This window comes from Corythoichthys intestinalis, chromosome 22 (genome assembly GCF_030265065.1).
Source record: "Corythoichthys intestinalis isolate RoL2023-P3 chromosome 22, ASM3026506v1, whole genome shotgun sequence".
Lineage (NCBI taxonomy): Eukaryota > Metazoa > Chordata > Actinopteri > Syngnathiformes > Syngnathidae > Corythoichthys > Corythoichthys intestinalis.
Genome location: NC_080416.1, coordinates 7,133,647 through 7,155,906, shown reverse-complemented (window position 1 = coordinate 7,155,906; position 22,260 = coordinate 7,133,647). Strand labels below are relative to the sequence as shown.

At 38.6% G+C, this 22,260-nt stretch overlaps 1 protein-coding gene across 1 annotated transcript in view; it reads right to left on the bottom strand.

Moving 5' to 3' along the window:
- LOC130910911 (ephrin type-A receptor 7-like) overlaps nucleotides 1-21,250 on the bottom strand; it is a 747,396-nt gene extending 726,146 nt beyond the window's left edge. Inside the window, exons 1-2 of the mRNA XM_057828557.1 lie at nucleotides 21,197-21,250; nucleotides 5,057-5,131 (exon numbers count right to left, since the gene is read on the bottom strand). The gene's annotated coding sequence lies outside the window, so the exon portion shown is untranslated. The remainder of the gene's footprint in view (nucleotides 1-5,056; nucleotides 5,132-21,196) is intronic.
- Nucleotides 21,251-22,260: the final 1,010 nt, after the last annotated feature.

The following is a 22,260-nucleotide window of genomic DNA, read 5'->3' as shown; positions in this document are numbered from 1 at the left end:
ATTAAGATTGTCAATTATACAAACTCATCCTCTCATAGTCGCGTTTAATATGTCATAGTCAAGTTTATCTATGTTGTCCTAAATCATATGAAAGAGGGTTTGGCAAACACCCAGTTCACACTTCAAATATTACTTTACTCTGTATATTAAGAGAGTGAATAGATAAATATACAATTATATAAAAGGAGGGCTTAGCAAAACAAAAAAAGGCACACCTGACTATAAGCCGCAGCTGTTTTCACTGTATTATGGGATATTTACACCAAAAGATAGTAACTGGCATCACTTTATTTGACAGCAGCATCCTAAGACTGTCATAAAACCAAATGAACCACCATGATTGATCCAATTGACTGCAAAGCTTTATTGTTTCAAGAAGCTGCATCTGGCCATCAATGCTCCCTTGTGGGAGACAGTCAACCTCTGCTGCCACCTGTTGTTTTCGTCCAACTTGCCTCCTAGCATGCATTGCAACGCTAAAAATGTAAATAACAATGAAAATTCATGTTCTGTGCCAACTATTTCTTCAGTTACTGTTCCAGTTGTTTCATTAATTGATCCAAGCTGGACATTAATGGAGTTAGTGATATAATTTGCACTCATTACTGCTCCTGATAGTGTCACGTCATGATTATGACGCTCTTATGGCAGTTTTATGAAGCCACTGTCAAATAAAGTGTTATCTATTAACCCATATAAATCAACATATTAGCCACAGGATTCAAAATGAAGTTTAAAAAGTAGCGGCTTATAGTCGGAAAATTACGGCAATACAAATAGAAAAATCTTCAAATTAAAAATCGTAATGATACACGATGATATCCCCCAATCTAAAAACCCTCAGCAGGCCACTGAAAAAACAAAAATATTAAAGGAAGCAGAGTAAGTAATTTATGACTAATACACGAAATATAATAAAATGATTAATAATAGATATACAGGTAGTCCCAGAGTTACGAACGAGTTCCGTCCCTAGCTGGCGACGTAACCTGAATTTCTGCATAGGTCGGAATTAACCCTTTAAGTACCCCTAAATACCCCCTAAATCTCAAAATAACTGTCCAAAAACATTATTATACGTCGTTGTACTGTCCTCACCGAGACATTGGCACTAAGTCCTAGTTCGACAGCGAGCTTTTATTTTGTCGTGGGAAGCGACAAAATAAAATAAAAAATTTTTTTAAGTTAACATTACATTCAAATGCACTTTTCGCCAAAGGTCACAAGTCTAATTAACTCATTTGCTGCCAAAAACGTATAATACGTTCTATTTTAATTGTTTCAGTGTCCCAAAAATGTATTTATACGTGTTTTTATTTATTTTTTTTATAAGAGGCATCTCTAGGTTCTGTTGCACCTAAACTGCAATGTACAATGCTCAAAACTTATTTCAAAGCAATAAAACTGGCCACTGGAGGGCAGTAGCGCATTTTTTAAGAACTCATCTCGGGCCAAGAAATGAAGTCAAGAAAAATATTCAGGAGTCAGAAGTTGGACCTTGTGAAGACGTGTGAGAATTTGAGAAAAATGTGGAGAACGATCGGGGAAAAAAAGGCAAACGACACTAGAGGATGGTTTTGAAAAGAAAACGAAACTATCGTCAAAGAATGAATTTTAAAAAATCTATCTTGATAAGACGGTGACGGCCACAACAGCGTCAGGTTCCATACGCATTCTGCGGAGCTCACGTTGCGTTACTCCTGAGCCCGAGGTTGAAACAAACGATGAAGATGATGAAAAAAGTGAGACCAATCTTGATCCGGATTAATCAGATTACTGGGAGCCACCTCATTCAACTGGGAGCAGCCTTCCCCGTTGTTATGTGCACAAATAGTTCAACAGTTCAATAGTTTAGTTATGTGTAAATAAATTGTTACTTTGCAATCAAAAGCTCTATTTGTCATGTTGTTTGTGTTATTTTGTAGAACGAAAACATTCAGATGTTTGGGATGTCACAAAAGTGAAAAATAGCTGTGTTAAAGTCAACGTTATGTTTGAAATGTATGCTTTTACAAAAAGCTCAATTTCTCTTTTTACATCAGAAATTGGAAAATTGCTCAAACTAAGCTATTTTCGAATGCTGATTTCTAAAGAATGGAAAGAGATATGAACTAACTTTTTTTCTGCTGAAAGAAGAGCGTCATCTTTCTTTTGGCGGGTTCCATGTTTATATAGCAATAGAACAAAATTTTCTGTGGGCCTTGCAAAATCATTCAAAATCCAGTAAAACGGCCGGGAGCGAAGGGCCTTGCTCCGGGGAAAATGGCTGGGAGTGAATGAGTTAATAAAGAATGAAATAGGATGCTGTGAAGTACAATAAGGTACTGTCTACGCGACCAAAAAAAAAAAAAATGCCCGGAGACAAAATGGCGGACAAGACTCCGTTGTAAAGTCAAAATCACGTAAATCGGGTATGTCGTAACCCGGGAACTAGTGCTGCAACGATTAATCGATTAACTTGAGTAATTCGATTAGAAAAAAAGCTTTGAATCAAATTTTGTCGCTTTGAGTATTCGTTTACTTAGAGTGGCATTGTAATGGTTAGTTTTGAAAGTGTTTGCATTTAGTTATATTGATTTAGGTGGATACATTGCCTTCGAGTGGCAACACTGAATATGGTATAACTCATTTAACATGGCTGAATCCAGCTGCTCCCTGTTAAGACCAACATAAGTTTTTTTTGTTTTTTTTTTCTGCATTCATAATTTAGTTTTACAGTTGTATTTAGCCTTTTTTTGTTGGAATACGTGTCTGAACGATTTGTTAAGAGCATTGTTTAAAAAAAATTTCGAGTTTTTTAGCATTCAAGCTAGCGGACTTTTGCTGTGCAAGTTAGCCACATTTATTTTTATTTTTTTTAAATACCATTTAAGGCTAAGCGCAGGTATTTTTATTGATTATTAAAATGAAAGTACCAGTCTGCAGTTTGACTAAACACTCAGGAATTTTATTATGTGTTCGCATTTAATGCTCATTTGAAAGTGCAATCTTACCAAGCCTTTGTTTAACATCTCCTAAAATTTATTCTGCAACCAGCGCAACGCATTAAATCAGGGGTGTCCAAACTTTTTGCAAAGGGGGCCAGATTTGGTATGGTAAAAATGTGGGAGGCCAACCTTGGCTGACGTCCTTTATGTACAACAATATATTTAAGCAAATTTTAACAAGCCTTTCTGTGTGTGACATTTGCTTTATTATAGGGCTGCAGCTATCGAATATTTTAGTAGTCGATTAATCGATGGACTAGTTTGTTCGAATAATCGAGTAATCGGATAAGGAACATGAAAAATCAAAACACCTCAGCTGAGCCTCAAACGATATAATTTTTTTTTTATGAGAATCTGTATACAACAAAAGAACAATTGGCTAACTTGGATAGAAAAAGTCTGCTAGCTTAAATGCTATAAAATGCTAAAGTTTTTTTTTTTTTTTTTTTTTTTTTACAATGCTTTTAACAAGTGGTTCAGACACATATTCCCACAAAAAACAGCTAAATATGCCTACAAACTAAATGAATGCATTAAAAAAAAAACATTCGCTCAAACAAAAACTTAGCTTATGTTGGTCTTAACAGGGAGCAGTTTGATTCAGCCATGTGGAAAGAGGCAGACCTGAGGGCATTGTATCCACCCTCATCAGTAAAATTAAATGCAAACACTTTTAAAATCAACCATTACAATGCCACTTCAATTAAACGAATACTCGACGCCACAAAATTTTGTTAGAATATTATTTTCCAATCGAATACTCGAGTTAATCGATTAATCGTTGCAGCACTACTTTTTTTTTTTTTTTTTTTTTTTTTTTATTAATAATTTCAAGAATTTTGCAACTAGCCTTTGTGGCGTTCTCTTTCGACTCTCGGGTTCTTGCGAAATACTGCTGCTGTGAAATTAAACTAGCTTCAAGTTGCTTCTATTTCTCGCTACGTATCTACCCTGTAATCTTGTCGTACATGTCAGCGTGTCTTGTTTGGTAATATCGCCTCATATTGAACTCTTTAAAAACAGCGACTGTCTCTTTGCAAATGAGGCAGACACAGTCGTTGCGTATTTTAGTGACGAAATAGTCCAGTTTCCACCTATCCTTGAAGCGCCAGCCGTTGCAGTCAACTTTTTTTTTTGGGATTGATTGTCGCCATTTTAGAAAATTGGGAGTAAAGGGTCACTTGTGGTAATGTTGCTTAGAGTACTGCTCCCTTTTAGTGGGTAAATGAGGAGCAGCATTTAGTGTGTAAGCTACTTCATATGCTTGTAGCAGTACTGCTGACCAATTTATTAAGTCTGTGTGCGGGCCCAGACGTTATTGATTTTATGACAGAGGCTGGGGGCCGGATGAAATCTGACCACGGGCCGCATTTGGCCCCCGGGCCGGACTTTGGACATGACTGCATTAAATGTTCCTACTTCAATTACTCGATTATTCAAGCTAACTAGTTGATAGATTAATCGACTACGAAAATAAGCGATAGCTGCATCCCTAACGGGGACTACCTGTCGTTCTCTGAAATTGGCTGGTAACCAATTCAGGTTGTATCCTGTCTACTGCCCACAGTTAGCTGGAATAGGCTTCAACACCCCCGCAATCCTGTTGACGATAAGCATCTCGGAAAATGAATGAATGAGTAATAGATATTCTTATGTTTGATATTGAACCAGCACACTTTTGAACGTAATGACATCACAGAAATGGCACATTATGACACAAAACGTTCATCATTACAAACACTTCAGTGCGTTTTATCCTGATGGACAATCAAACGGAACCAGTTGTAAAATTAATCAACCCTAATCCATTAAACGCATCATATATGCAGCACATACACTAGGTATTGAGTAATGAGCGGTTGCCATGTGCTGACTTGGGAATTTTAAAAAAAGGTTACATCAGGTATTTTTACTCTGCAATTTTAGTTTTTATCTTTTTTTCTTTTATGTTTTAACTTTCCCTCCCCCTCCACAGTCGCACACGTTCATTTTCCCAAGCCCACCCCCATCCGAGTAAAGCTTATAAATCATACGGTGATAGATTAGACCCGCTGGGGATGCTAGCTCACCAGATAGGCTCCTTCTTTGTTCTCAACTGCCGTCACCGGGGGATATTTACATGAAGGCCGCTGATCCCGGTCATCCTGCTCGGGAAAGGGAAAAGAATAGGTTATATTCACAGAAACACTCCAAGGACGTGAAAAGACGGCGAGAACGGTTATTTCCAAGGGACAAAATTCCAGGTTATTTTCGAACCGGGAACTCTAGTGGGACGCAATGCTAAAGAAACCAAAGACGGCCGGTTTAGAGGATTTTGACTGATATTTCAAGGCCAACAGAATGTTATATGGTATGGTAATATATACACTGAATACACCAAATGAAAGGATAGACTCTTCTATCATCAGAAAAAAAAAAAGATTCAGACTTCAACATTTACAAGTAATTATAAATAAAACAAAGTACTGTTGCACCAATACAATTTTTCGCTCCCGATACCATGTGTGGTATCGCCCCATGCCGAAATTGTATCGATACGTTTATTGAGGATTTTGTTTTTGTTTTGTTTTTTTTAAATGGTTTGGTCAGACACTGCTTAACTCAATTTCTGCCATTGAAGGCGCTTGACATCCAATCCATTTGAAGCGGGAGGTGGCCAGCCGTCAATCAACTGAAATACTTCTAAAAATATTTTTCGGACTATAAGTCGCACCGGAGTGTAAGTTGCGTTCTTGGGGGAAATTTACTTGATAAAATCCAACATAAAGAACAGATATGTCATCTTGAAAGGTGATTTAAAATAAAAATTAGGGCTGTCAAAATTATCGCGTTAACGGGCGGTAATTAGTTTTTTTAATTAATCACGTTAAAATATTTGATGCAATTAACGCACATGCCCCGCTTAAACAGATTAAAATGACAGCCGTTTTAATGTTCGCTTGTTACTTGTTTTTTGTTGTTTGGCACCCTCTGCTGGCACTTGGGTCCCAATGATTTTATGGGTTTGGGGAGCGAGCATGGTGTAATTATTGACATCAACAATGGCGAGCGACTACAGTTGTGGTCAAAAGTTTACATACACTTGTGAAGAACATAATGTCATGGCTCTCTTGAGTTTCCAGTTATTTCTACAACTCTGATTTTTCTCTGATAGAGTGATTGGAACAGATACTTCTTTGTCACAAAAAACATTCATGAAGTTTGGTTCTTTTATGACTTTATTATGGGTGAACAGAAAAAATTGATCAAATCTGCTGGGTCAAAAATATACATACAGCAGCGCTAATATTTGGTAACATGTGCCTTGGCCATTTTCACTTCAATTAGGCGCATTTGGTAGCCATCCACAAGCTTCTGGTTGAATCTTTGACCACTCCTCTTGACAGAATTGGTGCAGTTCAGTTCAATTTGATGGCTTTCTGACATGGACTTGTTTCTTCAGCATTGTCCACAAGTTCTCAATGGGACTTTAGGAAGGCCATTCGAAAACCTTAATTCTAGCCTGATTTAGCCATTCCATTACCACTTTTGATGTGTGTTTGGGGTCATTGTCCTGTTGGAACAACCAACTGCGCCCAAGACCCAATCTTCAGGCTGATGACGTTAGGTTATCTTGAAGAATTTGAAGGTAATCCTCCTTCTTCATTATCCCATTTACTCTCTGTAAAGCAACAGTTCCATTGGCAGCAAAACAGCCCCACAGCATAATACTACCACCACCGTGCTTGACGGTAGGCATGGTGTACTTGGGGTTAAAGGTCTCACCTTTTCTCCTCCAAACATATTGCTGGGCATTGTGGCCAAACAGCTCGATTTTTGTTTCGTCTGACCACAGAACTTTCCTCCAGAAGGTCTTATCTTTGTCCATGTGATCAGCAGCAAACTTCAGTCGAGCCTTAAGGTGCCGCTTTTGGAGCAAGGGCTTCCTTCTTGCACGGCAGCCTCTCAGTCCATGGAGATGCAAAACACGCTTGACCGTGGACACTGACACCTGTGTTCCAGCAGCTTCTAATTCTTGGCAGATCTGCTTTTTTGGTGATTCTCGGTTGAATCTTCACCCTCCTGACCAATTTTCTCTCAGCAGCAGGTGATAGCTTGCGTTTTCTTCCTGATCGTGGCAGTGCCATGCACTTTATACTTACAAACAATTGTTTGCACTGTTGCTCTTGGGACCTGCAGCTGCTTTGAAATGGCTCCAAGTGACTTTCCTGACTTGTTCAAGTCAATGATTTTTCAAGTCAATAATCACTCACAAGAAATTGCTAATTCCTGTTGCTGTATGTATAATATTTTTGACCCAGCAGATTTGATCACTTTTTCTGTTAACCCATAATAAAGTCATAAAAGAACCAAACTTCATGAATGTTTTTTGTGACAAATAAGTATCTGTTCCAGTCACTCCATCAGAGAAAAATCAGAGAGAGTCAACTGTAGCTTATTTTTTGATTGAAGATTTTACAAATTTTAATAAAACGAAAACATTGAGGGGTTTTAATATAAAATAGATAATAGAAATTTAGCTTTTAAGAACTACATGGATCGCTTTAAGAGAATGTTAATAATGTTAATGCCATCTTGTTGATTTATTGTTATAATAAACAAATACAGTACTTATTGGGACAAAATTCCAGGTTATTTTCGAACCGGGAACTCTAGTGGGACGCAATGCTAAAGAAACCAAAGACGGCCGGTTTAGAGGATTTTGACTGATATTTCAAGGCCAACAGAATGTTATATGTTGAATGTATATATCCGTCTTCTGTCTTATCTTTCCATTTCAACAATTTACAGAAAAAAATGGCATATTTTATACATGGTTTGAATTGCGATTATTTACGATTGATTAATTTTCAAGCTGTAATTAACTCGACTAAAATTTTTAATCATTTGACAGCCCTAATAAAAATACAATAGAGAACAACATGCTGAATAAGTGTACAGTATGATAATGTTACACGATGCATGAACAACAAAATGCGAACGTGGCCAGTATGTTAACATAACTTACCTATTAAGAGTTATTCAGATAACTATAGCATAAAGAACATGCTAACAAGTTTACCAAACCATCAGTGTCACGCCAAAACACCAAAATAACATGTGAAATGATATAATGTGTTAATATTTTCACACATAAGTTGCTCCAAAGTATAAGTCGCACCCCCAGCCAAACTAAAACTGAAAAAAGAAAAAAAAAAACGACTTATAGTCCAAAAATGATGGTTATCAAAATACTCCTTGATGCACCAACCATAGACTTCATAATGTATTAACGGGACACAGGGCCGATTCATACGGGCCCATCTCTGTCAAAGCTGACCAAGTGGAAACACCGACAGCTTTCCGTTGAAAATTCTTGTGAATAAATTCTTAAATCCCTTAATTTCATATAGATATGGACGTAAAACAGTCTCGATCCTTGGTTAAAAGCAAAAAAAAAAAAAAAAAAAAAAAAACGCAGGTAGCATTTGTTTTACGTAAATATCGCTTACTATGAGGCTAGTCAGTAAGGAAATTAGCAGCCACCATATGTAAACAACAAGCTTTTTCCGTTGAAAATTCTTGTGAATAATGCCTAAATCCCCGAATTCTTCATAGATATGGACGTAAAACAGTCTCTATCCTTGGTTAAGAGCAAAAAAAAAAAAAAAACATGCAGGTAGCATTTATTTTACATAAATATTGCGGACTATGAGGTTTAGTCAGTAAGGAAATTAGCGGCCGCCATATGTAAACAACGAGCTTTTTCCGTTAAAAATTCTTGTAAATAAATGCTTAAATACCTGAATTCTTTATAGATATGGACGTCAAACAGTCTCAATTCTTTGTTAAAAGTAAAAAACCGTGCAGGTGGCATTTATTTGACGTAAATAGTACAAACTATGAGGCTAGACAGTGAGAAAATTAGCGGCTGCCATATGTAAACAAAGAGCTTTTTCCATACTATGAGGCTGGTTACTAAGGAAATTATGCTTAAATCCCTGAATTCTTTATAGATATGAATGTAAAACAGTCTCGATCCTTGGTTAGAAGCAAAAAAAAAAAAAAAAAACGTGCAGGTACCATTTATTTTACATAAACATTGCGAACTATGAGGCTAGTCACGAAGGAAATTATGCTTAAATCCCTGAATTCTTTATAGATATGGACGTAAAACAGTCTAGATCCTTGGTTAAAAGCAAAAAAAATGCGCAGGTAGCATTTATTTTACGTAAATATTGCAAACTATGAGGCTAGTCAGTAAGGAAATTAGCAGCCGCCATATGTAAACAATGAGCTTTTTCCGTTGAAAATTCTTGTGAATAATGCTTAAATCCCTGAATTCTTCATAGATATGGACGTAAAACAGTCTCGATCCTTGGTTAAAAGCAAAAAAAAAAAAAAAGTTGTGCAAGTAGCATTTATTTTACGTAAATATTGCGGACTATGATACCTAGTAAGGTAATTAGCAGACGCCATATGTAAACAACGAGCTTTTTCTGTTAAAATTCTTGTAAATAAATGCTTAAATCCCTGAATTCTTTATAGATATGGACGTCAAACAGTCGATTCTTTGTTAAAAGTAAAAAACCGTGCAGGTAGCATTTATTTTATGTAAATAGTGCGAACTATGCGGCTAGACAGTGAGAAAATTAGCGGCTGCCATATGTAAACAAAGAGCTTTTTCCATTGAAAATTCTTGCGAATAATGCTTAAATCCCTGAATTCTTTATAGATATTGATTTAAAACAGTCTCGATCCTTGGTTAGAAGCAAAAAAAAAAAAAAAACGTGCAGGGAGCATTTATTTTACATAAACATTGCGAACTATGAGGCTAGTCACGAAGGAAATTATGCTTAAATCCCTGAATTCTTTATAGATATGGACGTCAAACAGTCGATTCTTTGTTAAAAGTAAAAAACTGTGCAGGTAGCATTTATTTTACGTAAATAGTGCGAACTATGAGGCTAGACAGTGAGAAAATTAGCGGCTGCCATATATAAACAAAGAGCTTTTTCCATTGAAAGTTCTTGCGAATAATGCTTAAATCCCTGAATTCTTTATAGATATGGACGTAAAACAGTCTCGATCCTTGATTAAATGCAAAAATAAACTTGCAGGTAGCATTTATTTTATAAAAACATTGAAAACTATGAGGCTAGTCACTAAGGAAATTATACTTAAATCCCTGAATTCTTTATAGATATGGATGTAAAACAGTCTTGATCCTTGGTTAAAAGCAACAACAAAAAAAGTGCAGGTCGCATTTATTTTACGTAAATATTGCGAACTACGAGTCTAGTCAGTAAGGAAATTAGCGGCCGCCATATGTAAACAAAGCTTTTTCCGTTGAAAATTCTTGTGAATAAATGCATAAATCCCTGAATTCTTTATAGATATGGACGCAAAACAGCCTCGATTCTTTGTTAAAAGTAAAAAAAAACGTGCAGGTAGCATTTATTTTACGTAAATAGTGTGAACTATGAGGCTAGACAGTGAGGAAATTAGCGGCCGCCATATGGAAACAAAGAGCTTTTTCCAAAGAGCTTTCTAACCCTAACCCCAGAAAATTGAGATGTTAAGCTTTCTAATGATGTATCACAGGTGCATATCGGACAATTTTGAAATTTGGCCATATTGGGGGTCTCAGAGCGGAACAAGTCAACTGAGTGTTTTCAGCCAAATATACAGTATATATATATTGGGAGATGTATACATATTATGGGCGCTAGATATCCAATCCAATTGAAGCAGGAGGGTTCTGAAGGGAATAAACATCAAGAACATCACGCTGACGGAGGGGCTCTAAGTGCGTGTCATGCAGCTGACAGAGCGAGACAAACAGGATGGCCAAGACAGCTGGACCACCAAATTCCATCATCACCTCTTCTGGTAACCAAAAATGGACAGTCCAGAACCATGAAGGGACATCCTCTCTTCACACAAGGAACATCTGATAACGGAGGAACCCGCGACTGAAGTTGACACTCAGCACTCACGTGGCAATGAGCCTGGCAAAATCTTGTAGCCCCTGACAACAGTAACGCCCAAACTCTGCTGCCCAATCCACAACAGACAATAACCCTAAACTACGCCCAAACCCACCCTTCTTCCGGACCAGAGCCCGCTTCATCAGGGCCTTTATAAGACTAAATGTTTAACTAATCGTTGTCATTTTTTCCCAAAGGAATCTTTTGTTTACCTGTGATATGGTGACCCTAGATCCAGCCTTCCTCTTTGGGTCTGTTTGCCGTTTTTGCCTTGCTGTCTGATTGCTGTCGACTTGGAATAAATTGTTAACTTGTGTTTCGAAGCCTTCTTCTAGCTCTCAAAATGGAGTCAGTAGAAAGGTTCAAACTAAGGTGAACACACAGAATTTGGTGGCCCGGATCATTGGAATTGCGCTAGGGCGGTTCCGGCGGTTTGGCTGGCAAACTGGCTAAAAGGTCAAATTCCAACAGTTGGTAGTGAATGATTCGCTGACATTCCTCCCACTTCAAATGGATTGGACGTCTACTTGTGATAAACACATTGGTGTTAGGGTGCATCTTAGCCAGAGGATGAACAATGTTTTTCAACTCATTGACTGCCGTTGACAGCGATAGAAATCAATCCATTTGATTGGGGGAGATTTGCAGCAAACGATCATTCACTATCGCTAAAGATGTCCGATCACGTCATTTTCAAAGTATCGGAATCGGCAAAAAAATATCGGACATGCCTATTTTTTTATATATATATTTTTTTTTTTAATTAAATCGTTTTTCTAATTGTATTTAACGTTACAGACAAAATGTCTTACACTCATCCAGAGTGTTTAGTTTTGGCTTAAAGTAGGGCTATCAAATTTATCGCGTTAACGGCGGTAATTAATTTTTGTTTAATTAATCACGTTATAATATTTAACGCAATTAACGCATGCGCTGCACGACCCACTCACGCATTGTCGCGTTCAATCTGTATGGCGTTGATTTACCTGTATATAAAGCTAAAAGGCAGCGTAAAATAAGTAGAGTGAATTTTGGCAGTCTTTGGAGCCTTTTTTTTAAATGGCTAAAGTCTTATAACCCCTCTCTCATCAATTAGAAATATTGTGGGATTTTATTTCCCAACGCAGAGAAGATATATCAATTGGTGCCACTACGCACAGTCATGGTTGTACTTCCCATCATGCACTTGGGCAGAACAGTTAAATGGCTACAGTATCATTTACTGAAAGCTCAACAAATACACTAGATGGCAATATTTAGTCACAATATACAAAGTCACATTTATCCTTTAAGAATTACAAGTCTATCTGTGGATCCCTCTCACAGAAAGAATGTTAATAATGTAAATGCCATCTTGAGGATTTATTGTCATAATAAACAAATACAGTACTTATGTACTGTATGTTGAGTCATCCGAGTTTTATTCATTTTTTTTCTTAATGCATTGCCAAAATGTATATGATCGGGAAAATTTTTCGGGAATGATTGGAATTGAATCGGGAGCAAAAAAAAAAAGCAATCGGATCGGGAAATATCGGGATCGTCAGATACTCAAACTAAAACGATCGGGATCGGATCGGGAGCAAAAAAACATGATCGGAACAACCCTAACTATCACCCTCCCACTTTAAATGGATTGGACAACTATAATCATCTTGAGAAGTGCGACAAGTGCTCCTTTTTTTAGTATTGTGCGTAGTTACTGGCCATTTTGGATAGGGCGACCAGTAGATTTGTCCGGTATATTCTACATTGTCCGTAGGTATGAGTGTGTAGTTAATGGCTGTATGTCTAATTGTGCCTTGCGACTGGCTGGCAAACAATTCAGGGTGCACCCCACCTACTGCCCAGAAGTTAGCTGGGATAGGCTCCAGCACCCCCGCGACCCTCGTGAGGAAAGGCGGTATGGAAATTGAATAAATGAATATTGGGTCCCTGATAAAAATCCGCCAATATAAGCATTTTAAAATGATATCAGATAATGTAGACATCCGTTAATCATTATCGGTTTAGGGCCAATATACATGATGCCTTCAAGTGAATGTAGAAGCCTTCAACCTTTAAACAAGGGCCGGTCGCAGCTTAATTCAGCATTTATGCTTAATCACCATTAGATGTCTCTAAACTGCGATGCTTGAGATTTGTTATGTAAGCATACCATTTGCATTAATGATGCGAAAATTAGATGAACAATAAATGATTGAAAAATAATGAATATATTAAGTATAAGACTTTTGGTGTTGGACAATATCGGGATATCGGTTGTCGGTTAAGTCATTATCGGACAACTCTAGCTACCACTGATTGGAAATTAGATGTTGAAAAGTACAGTATCACAAAAGTGAGTACACCCCTCGCATTCCTGAAGATATTCAAGTCTATCTTTTCATGGGACAACACTGACAAAATGACACAATGAAAATTATTACAATTTATTTTCCCCTCAAAATAACTCAAAATATAGCCATTAATATCTACACTCCCGGCAACAATAGTGAGTACACCCCTTAGAAACAACATCCCTAAATGACCAAATTGAGTACTGCCTGTCATTTTCCATCCAAAATGTCATGTGACTCGAGTGCCGTCAGCATTCCTGCAGAGATTACTTAGATATCTGCAGAAATGCGTGGGGTGTACTCACTTTTGTGATACACTTTTCATACTGCACAGCATCGGCACGTTATTTCTCAGTACTCCCAGATACCTGTGAAATTTTAGTGCTATGTCGGTTCCGATACTAGTATCGGTGTGACACTAAACATAAGTACGTGTATCAAAATTTCAATAAATTGATTTGCATTTGAAATCGTTTCAGTCCAACAAGCACTGAAACGTGACCGATCCCTGCGTAAATCCCTTCAGCCGTTACTCAAAGACGAGCAAAACACTGAAGCTAATAAGATGTGCTGTCAAAAAGATGAAGAGGCACAAGTGTCAAGGTGGCGGTCCCCATCTTTTTCCCGATGTTTATCTCTGCTGTCGGAGGATGACGCGCGCGTGTAAAAACGCTGAAGCGGCACTCGGGCCGCCGTGCATCACCCGGCTTTCGACCTTCGCATCCCATCGGGGTGACGACTATAGCGCGCAAGGTGTTTATTAGCGCTCACGCCCGAAGCGCTTTCCTTTATTTTACAGGAAAGCGCACGCACAAAACACTAGTAAATCACAATGCACTGATGTGCAAATTGAAGTCAAAAGTCAACAAGAGAATGCGGCTAATGCGCACGGCTAATTAACATTTGCTTGTTAAGCGGTACATCCGCGGCGGGAGGATTAAACAATTCTGTCAAATTGCCGAGATCAGAGTCCGGCGCGCTGGGACGGGTGTCTTTTCAAACACTTGTTCTGCAAGGAAGTGTTGATTGAAGTCGGGGAATTGTTTGTCAATTGTGGGGATGTTTTGCAAAGCTCCCCGTATATAATAGTGGAATTTTTTTTTCCCCAACCACTTTTTCAGCATGCAACCCAGCCAACACTCTTTGACCGATTGATACCATTCCAACTTCGACATACTCTAAAAAGGCTCACAACGCAGACTTCCTTTTGACTTCGCCCTGTTGGTAATTTGACCTTTGGGCCTAACGCTGGGCGTTCATGTTGTCGTAGAGTCCCATTCTAGCAGCCCACCTCTCTGCTTTTGGAGACGTGACGACTTCTGATGGAAAAGTTCTGTCTTTTTAAGGTGCCGAGAGGCGTGGAGGCCGATTGAAGGGGCTGTCGGGGCAGTGCCCAGGGAGGGATGCGACGCTATCTTCAAATAATGTTATCAGCTTCCAGGACAGCTGAGGACGACAGTTGTTCCTCTTCTATGTCGTATCGCGCCAACCAGGCAAGGGTGTGTTATCCACTGTTCTCTGCTATCTCTGCGCCATCTAGGCCAGCATTCCACGAGCCCCCACGAGCATTCCTCTCAGGCATTGTTTTACGAAACTTCTGAGCCACACTTTTGCGAAAGAAATTTTGTTTCCGGTAGGGCTGTCAAAACTAACGCGTTAACGAGCGGTAATTAATTTTTTTAATTAATCCCGTTAAAATATTTGACGCAATTAACACACAAATGCGCCACTCAAACATATTAAAAGGACAGCAAAATGAAAGGTGTACTTGTTGTGTTTTTCGGAGTTTTGCCGCCCTCTGCTGGCGCTTGGGTGCAACTGATTTTATAGGCTTCAGCATCCATGAGCATTGTGTAAGTAATTATTGACATCAACAATGGCAGGCTACTAGTTTGTTTTTTGATTGAAAATTTTACAAATTTTATTAAAACGAAAACATGAAGAGGGGTTTTAATATAAAATTTCTAGAACTTGTACTAGTTATTATCTTTTTATTTTCTATAAATTTTTATAAATATTTATATATTTTATTTATTTATATATTTTATGTATTATTTTTATTTATCTTTTAAGACCTACAAGTCTTTCTATCCATGGATCGCTTTAACAATGTTAATAATGGTAATGCCATCTTGTTGATTTATTGTTATAATAAAGAAATACAGTACTTATGTACCGTAAGTTGAATGTATATATCCATCTCGGTCTTATCTTTCCATTCCAACAATAATTTACAGAAAAATATGGCATATTTTATAGATGGTTTGAATTGCGAATAATTGCGATTAATTACGATTAATTTTTTTGCTGTAATTAACTCGATTAAAAATTTTAATCGTTTGACACCCCTAGTTTCCGGGTTCACAGTGAGTCAGTAACAGGCACACTTTGTGTAATATACAATGTTTAATGTAGAAAAAGGAAGAAAGCGAGAACAACAATAACGCAAGATATAGATTGTCACTTCTAAAATCCCTGCGCTACTGTTAAAGTACACAAGATATTCCTTTGAGCAATCAAAACTCATAGCGTTGATAAGCGGGCGGAGAGCCGACACCCCGGTTGAGCTGCAGAGGAATATTAGCTAGGCGTCTGTATACTAACCGTAGCTGTCTCTAACCGAAGAGGGAAAAATCCCGGCTCTTATAGTGGTGCATCATGTGAGATCAGAGATGGTCAATCCCTTCCCTCAGATGACGAGCCACTTGCCCCTTGTTACACGTGTTTTGATACATGTTTTGTAATCACACATCACAAAGACGTCAAGTGGCGAGGAAAACAAGGTAAAGGGGTTACACGTGTTTTGACATGTTTTGCAATCACACATCGCAAACACGCCAAAGTGGCGAGGAAAACAAGGTTACAGTCATAAAAGGGAATCATCACAATATGTTGATACAGTCACAAGGGGAATCATCACACTAAGGGAATCGTCACAATATGCTTATTCATTCCGGGTCATATTATATTTCTCCCATCAGGCATCAAATTTTAAATTTCTTCGGTGTGTTGATTACACTCTGGGTTTAATACTTTTATTCTATCAGGTACTAAAGTAACATAAGCAATAATGGGCGGCTGTGGCGCAGTTGGTAACTGTAGTTGTCTTGTACGGTGGCCGAGCGGTGTCATGCGAAATGCAAAGTCCAAACACTTTGCAAATAGAAAAAAGCACGAACCCCAATTGCAAACGCTTTGCAAAAGAAAAAAAAGCACGAATGTTTTTTGTTTTTTTTGTTTTTTTTAACTTCTGAGTCATCGTCTCTGCAATTGTCTTTCGAGCCTTTTGCATTCGTGCTGCGAGCCATGTGCTGTCGTGTTGTGGCAATTGGGGTTCGTGCTTTTGCCAATTTGCAATCGTGCTTTAGGAATTGGGGATTGTGTTGTGGCAGTTTGCATTCGTGTTTTTTTCTTTTGCAAAGCGTTTGCAATTGGAGATTGTGCTTTTTTCTATTTGCAAAGTGTTTGGACTTTGCATTTCGCCTAGTGATGTCAACAATAATCGATGCGGCGATGCATCCCGATGCGGGGCATGGACGATTCGATTCGATGCGGCCAACAAGCCGAATCGATTCAGCGCATTTTAAAATATATAAATATGTTCAAAAATCTTTCCTGCGCAATTCCAGTGATGCAACGGATTTGGTTTCCCCATTTGTATTATTCTTCTCATGTTTCATTTTTTACACACCGCATAACTCTGGTCAAGTTTCCCACCAACCTCGTAGAAGCCAAAATGTCTCCAGATGTCTGCTTTCAATGTCTTAGATGCATCAATAATCTTTCTCGCTCCCTCTTTCTCTGCTTCAGCCATTGTTATGTTATGTCCTATCTCTTAGAGGTTAGATCTTGTGCCCGAACATTAACATTTTGGGCCCGACCCGACTGGAATTTCGGGTAAATTTGGGAAATCGAGGCAGACTAACATTTTGTTCTTCGTAGAAACGCGTTTTTCAATTTATCAGTTTTTGTGCTTTCTCAATTTTTCAAGGTTTTCACTGTTTTAGCGGGGGGGGGGGGGGGGGGGGGTTTCATCAAAATTACCCAAAAACATGTTTTCCCACTGTACTTCATTAAAGACGGCCATGTAGGTCAATGCCATAAACATATATAACATTAATGCCAATAACAGCTAAAAAAATGTATGTACGCAAAGCTGCCCTATAATTTAAAAAAAAAAAAAAAAAAGTTGGGTTTCGGATAATGACGTTTAACCGATAATCAACATCCTGAAATTGTCCAACTCCAAAAATTTGATACCAATATACAGTGAGCCCGTTTTTTGCAGTTAATAAGGACCAGAACCTGCTGCAATAAGTGAAAAACCGCAAAGTAGCGACCCCCCCCAAATTTTTTTAAAAAACATTCATTAAAATTTTGCATATATATATATATTTATACTAATTAAGCACTTCAAATGTAATAATTATAATTTTTAAATGTTACTGACCCACCGAATTATTTCTAAACAATAACGTAGAAAAATTCTTGACTTTATTAAATACTTCATTGAATGAGTCCACTCAAATCCGCTCACGCGGCTCACATTGAGTTGCCACAGCAACTGCTTAACAAGTTAAGCGATGATTGACGCATGCGACGCCTTAAGTTTCCGCTTCAAAGCTTGTCCGGCAAGATCAAACCTTAATGCCTGTCAATCATCGTTAACTTTAACAAGCAACTCCAGTGCACTGCCTGACCAAGAAAAGCAGCAGGAGGGAGAATGAGACTACGTGATTGGATCGGGACAGATCTATGAAATACTGTTTTTTTTTTTTTTTTTTATTGAAAGAAAAATTCGCAATGGACTAACGGCGCAAAATTTGAAGCGCAAAGTACCGAGGGATCACTGTATGCAGTTGTGGACTTAACATATTAATAAAGTGCCTATGACAGCAAAAAGCCTGTTTTTTGTCATATTTCACACATTTTATGCTCCTGAATGAAATGGATTGCCTGGGTGTGCATGGAAGCGATCAAATCATATATTCAATTTTTTTAATCCCGCGCCATGAAAATGAGTCACTTCCGGCTCCAGTCTCGGGTTAAGGAAGAATACGAATGTGACGTCACCCTGGTCAGCATCTCACATTACAGAATTGCTTCATAGCGTGCAGATGGACTGCGGATTCATCTGATTTTGTGGATTAATTTGTTTATTTTCCGCATCACGCCAGCCAAACAAGCTGCAGGGTTTTGTTGCTGCACCAGGGAGAGGCTTGTGAGCCTTGAGTTTCAAAAAGTTCCCGTTCACCACTAGAGATTGGCTAAAACAAGTTTGACAACTGTGGGACCATTGGATTTAGTGAGTAAACATCGCGTTTTGTAATATGTCAAATACTGGGATCATGACACATGTTTTAATAAGGAGGTGGCTTTCATTTTGTTGCTGTACACTTCTTGTCGCACACCCCCCTCGATCCTCTTCGTGTGCCTGCCGGCAGAGCGCTGTACTCAGCTTATGCCCGTGCGATTCGCCATACCGTCCAGACTTCCAGCCCCCTCAGCCCTTTTGGTGTGCCCGGCAATAGACCACTATGCTCGGGCAGCTACGCTCTTCTCAGAAGTCAGCCGGTTTGTCCGGCGGTCACTCTCCAGCTCCTTCCCCAGTAACGTGCACTCCTGCCCGTAGCAGGGGAACAACGAGCTGTAACGTGTTCACCACCGGGGGGTTGCCGATCAATGAAGCCAATCGAACAACCCAGCTGCCGTGTGACATGATCCGGGGTAGTTTTGTGTGATTTTTCGCTTCAAAAGGCGAGAATAAGACTTGGAAACGCCACTTGGTTCGGGTTGGCATGTCAGCTAGCTGGCGGTTTGTTTACGCTCTCCAAAGCCGGGGCAGGGAAATGACAAAAGCCGGAATAACTCCGATGGCATAAAATATAGTTCGGGAACTGCAAGAAGTCAACATTTTTTACCATTATGGAGTAATTTTACCATGTGGTACTGAATAAATGCATTTTTAATATTTCATATTCCACTTAGCACAAGACTTATTTGTCATGACCATACCATTTATTTAGCAATTAGGGAAAATACTTAGATAAAAAGAATATTCTGTAAAAATATTGGAAAGATTGAAACGACATTTTGCGGCTCTCTCCGTCGCATTTTCCTCTGTCTGAATAATTCCCCCTCAATAGGCTGAATTCTAAATCAGATGAAATCGTGACCCTGCCCGACATAACCAGCCGGGGACGCTAGAGCGTTAGAATGACAGGCGACCCTAAACTGCAGATTAAAAGACTAATTTCTCGTCATCTCTGCTTTGCCAAATTGTTGCATATAGTCGAATTGTCTCAAAATATGATTTTAATTCACATAATAATGCTATTTTTTGAGCACTTTAAGGCTCATTGGTATTGCAATACCTCACTGGATACTTAAATAATAATGCTCACATAACAAAAGCAAGCATCTTATGTTGGAGACATCTAATGGTCAATAAGCATAACTGCTGTGCTAAACTGTGACCAGCCCTTGTACAAAGTCAGAAGGCCTTTACATTAAATTTGAAGGCATTTCAGCCCAAAAATTATAATGAAAAGCATTTTAAAATGCTTTTATCAAACTATAATATCAGAAAACTCAAATATTTTCAAAAAGCACTCAGCTGTGCTGTCAGAAATGACTCAAACCACTTGAGCAATCCATCTTTGAGCAAAAGGAATTAGCAGAAAAGCATTGATCACATTCTAGGTCTTTAGCACTTTGAATACCGGCTCAATACATGTCAACACTGTCACATATGACCTTAATTTAATAGTTTTGCTGTATGTTTACCATCCGGCTCAATGCATTTTCAATTAAATCTCATCTCGGGAGACTCCGACGAGCTCTGTTTATTGAGAGTTGTTTTTTAATTAGACAAACATCATTCAAATGATCATCGACAACATTTGTGTGCTCACTATAATAAAAAACGATGTTCCGTATTGCTGCAGGAAAGAGGAAAAAAAAAAATCATCATACCTTGTCCTTATTTTTCAGCAATCCCTTGATATCCCAGTGGCTATATTACACCGCCGGTTCTATCTTTGGAGGAATCAAGGCAATAAAAGCTTTATTTACTCTTATCTGGAGCAGTCCCTGAAAAACGCCACTATAATACAGAGTGAGACACTTTGGACGGGCAAGCAGCAAAAAGGTTCCGGCTTCCTGTCGGGAGGCTGAAATTTCCTCTTATTTTCATTTATTAAAAAGCCTTATAGCTTGTCAAGGAGAATTGGACATGATTGCGGGAGATCTCTTGCCACAGGCTCAACCCAAAATGAGGAAAAAAGGGAGAATGGAACTCAAGCGTGGTGAAAATTTCAACTTTTAAGTCGTTCAATGAGTATCCGCTGCCAGCCTCTCCCACTTCAAATGGATTGGATGTCTATTGCTGTCAATGGTAGCGCAACGCATTTTGAGTTTTTTTTTTCAAAATCAAGCAGGTTCGATTATGCTTTCGAGCAGGTTTTGTAGTTGCTTTTTTGTTTTTCGAAACAATACTTAATTCAGTTGTGTTTTTCTTTTTAAAAAAAAAAAAAAAAAAGGTCATGGTAGAACAAAAGTACAGCAGTTTTTTTTCATACACTAAATATATCACCCCAGAAATATTCTTTAAAAAATATATTTTAATGATTGATAAAGAAAATCAATGGACATTTTTTCTTAATGACAGCTATTTTAGTTTTTTTCAACATGTAATGCATTTTCAGTTCTTTTTGTTGAAAAAAATTAAAATCGGAAAAACTAAAAAAACATTGCTGCCCCAAACAAAAGCATCTTCTCCCACAAATGTAAAACATCATTAGACACAATTTTTCCTGTCACAACAGGAAACTTACACACATAAAGCGAACATAATTATGTCGTATTGTGAAAAAAAAACATAACAAAATAAAGAACTTACTTCATGAAATCTGCTGCCAAAATGGACGCATGAAGCTTGTCATCTCAGGTGTGTTGCACCGAGGCAGGTGGCGGTCGTTAAACGCCTAGCATTAGTGTCCGAATGGGAATTAACTCATTGGTTCCCAGTGACAGTGACAAACCAATTATGTTTAGTAAAACCAATCAAAATAATCCTAGATGTACTGAAATACTGCTTAAAATGACCTAAAAACTACTAAGTCCATTTAAATCCACGCTAAAATTAGTCTAAATACTCCCCGATATGCACATATGCACCAAAAAGCATGTTTATTTCATATTTCACGCGGTGTTTTATGCTCCAGAATGAAATGGACCGCTTAGATGTGTGTGAAAGTGATCATTTTATTATTTTTTTTTAATCTGAGTCCCGCGGCATTAAAATGAGTGACTCCGGCTTCAGTCTCGGGTTTAGGACGAGTGCGAATGTGACTTCACCCGGGTCAGCGTCTCACAATACAGCAGAGGTGGGCAAACTATTCCACAAAGGGCCACAGTGGGTGCGGGTTTTTGTTCAAACCCATCATGAGGACAGCCTTTCACCAATCTGGTTTCTTAAAAGTGCAATTAGTGGATTGCAGTCAGGTGCTTCTTGTTTCTGCTGAAAACTTATTGGTTCAACTGTCTGTGCTGAATCAGTTGGAACAAAGACCAGGACCCACTGCGGCCCTCGAGGACCGGTTTGCCCACCCCTGCAATACAGCATTGCTTTATAGCAGTACTTCTCAAATAGTGGGGCGCGCCCCCCCAGGGAGGCGCAGAGCAATGCCAGGGGTGGCGCGTGTGACCTCGGGGAACATGCTTTTTTTTTTTTTTTTTGCCGTACTAGAATAAAGTGTACTTGCACTTCCACTCAGTGGGTGGCAGTGGCGCTCTCATTTTCAAAGTGCGCACAGTATTTTTGAAGTAAGCAAGAGCACACGGAAGAGACTCGTGAAGAGCTGGAGAGCTGTGCGCCGTTTTCGAAAGCCGTTTTCCGCCGGACTCACGCAGCGACCCACTGTCTTCTCCGGTTCTCACGCATCCGTCCGAGAAGTGCCATTT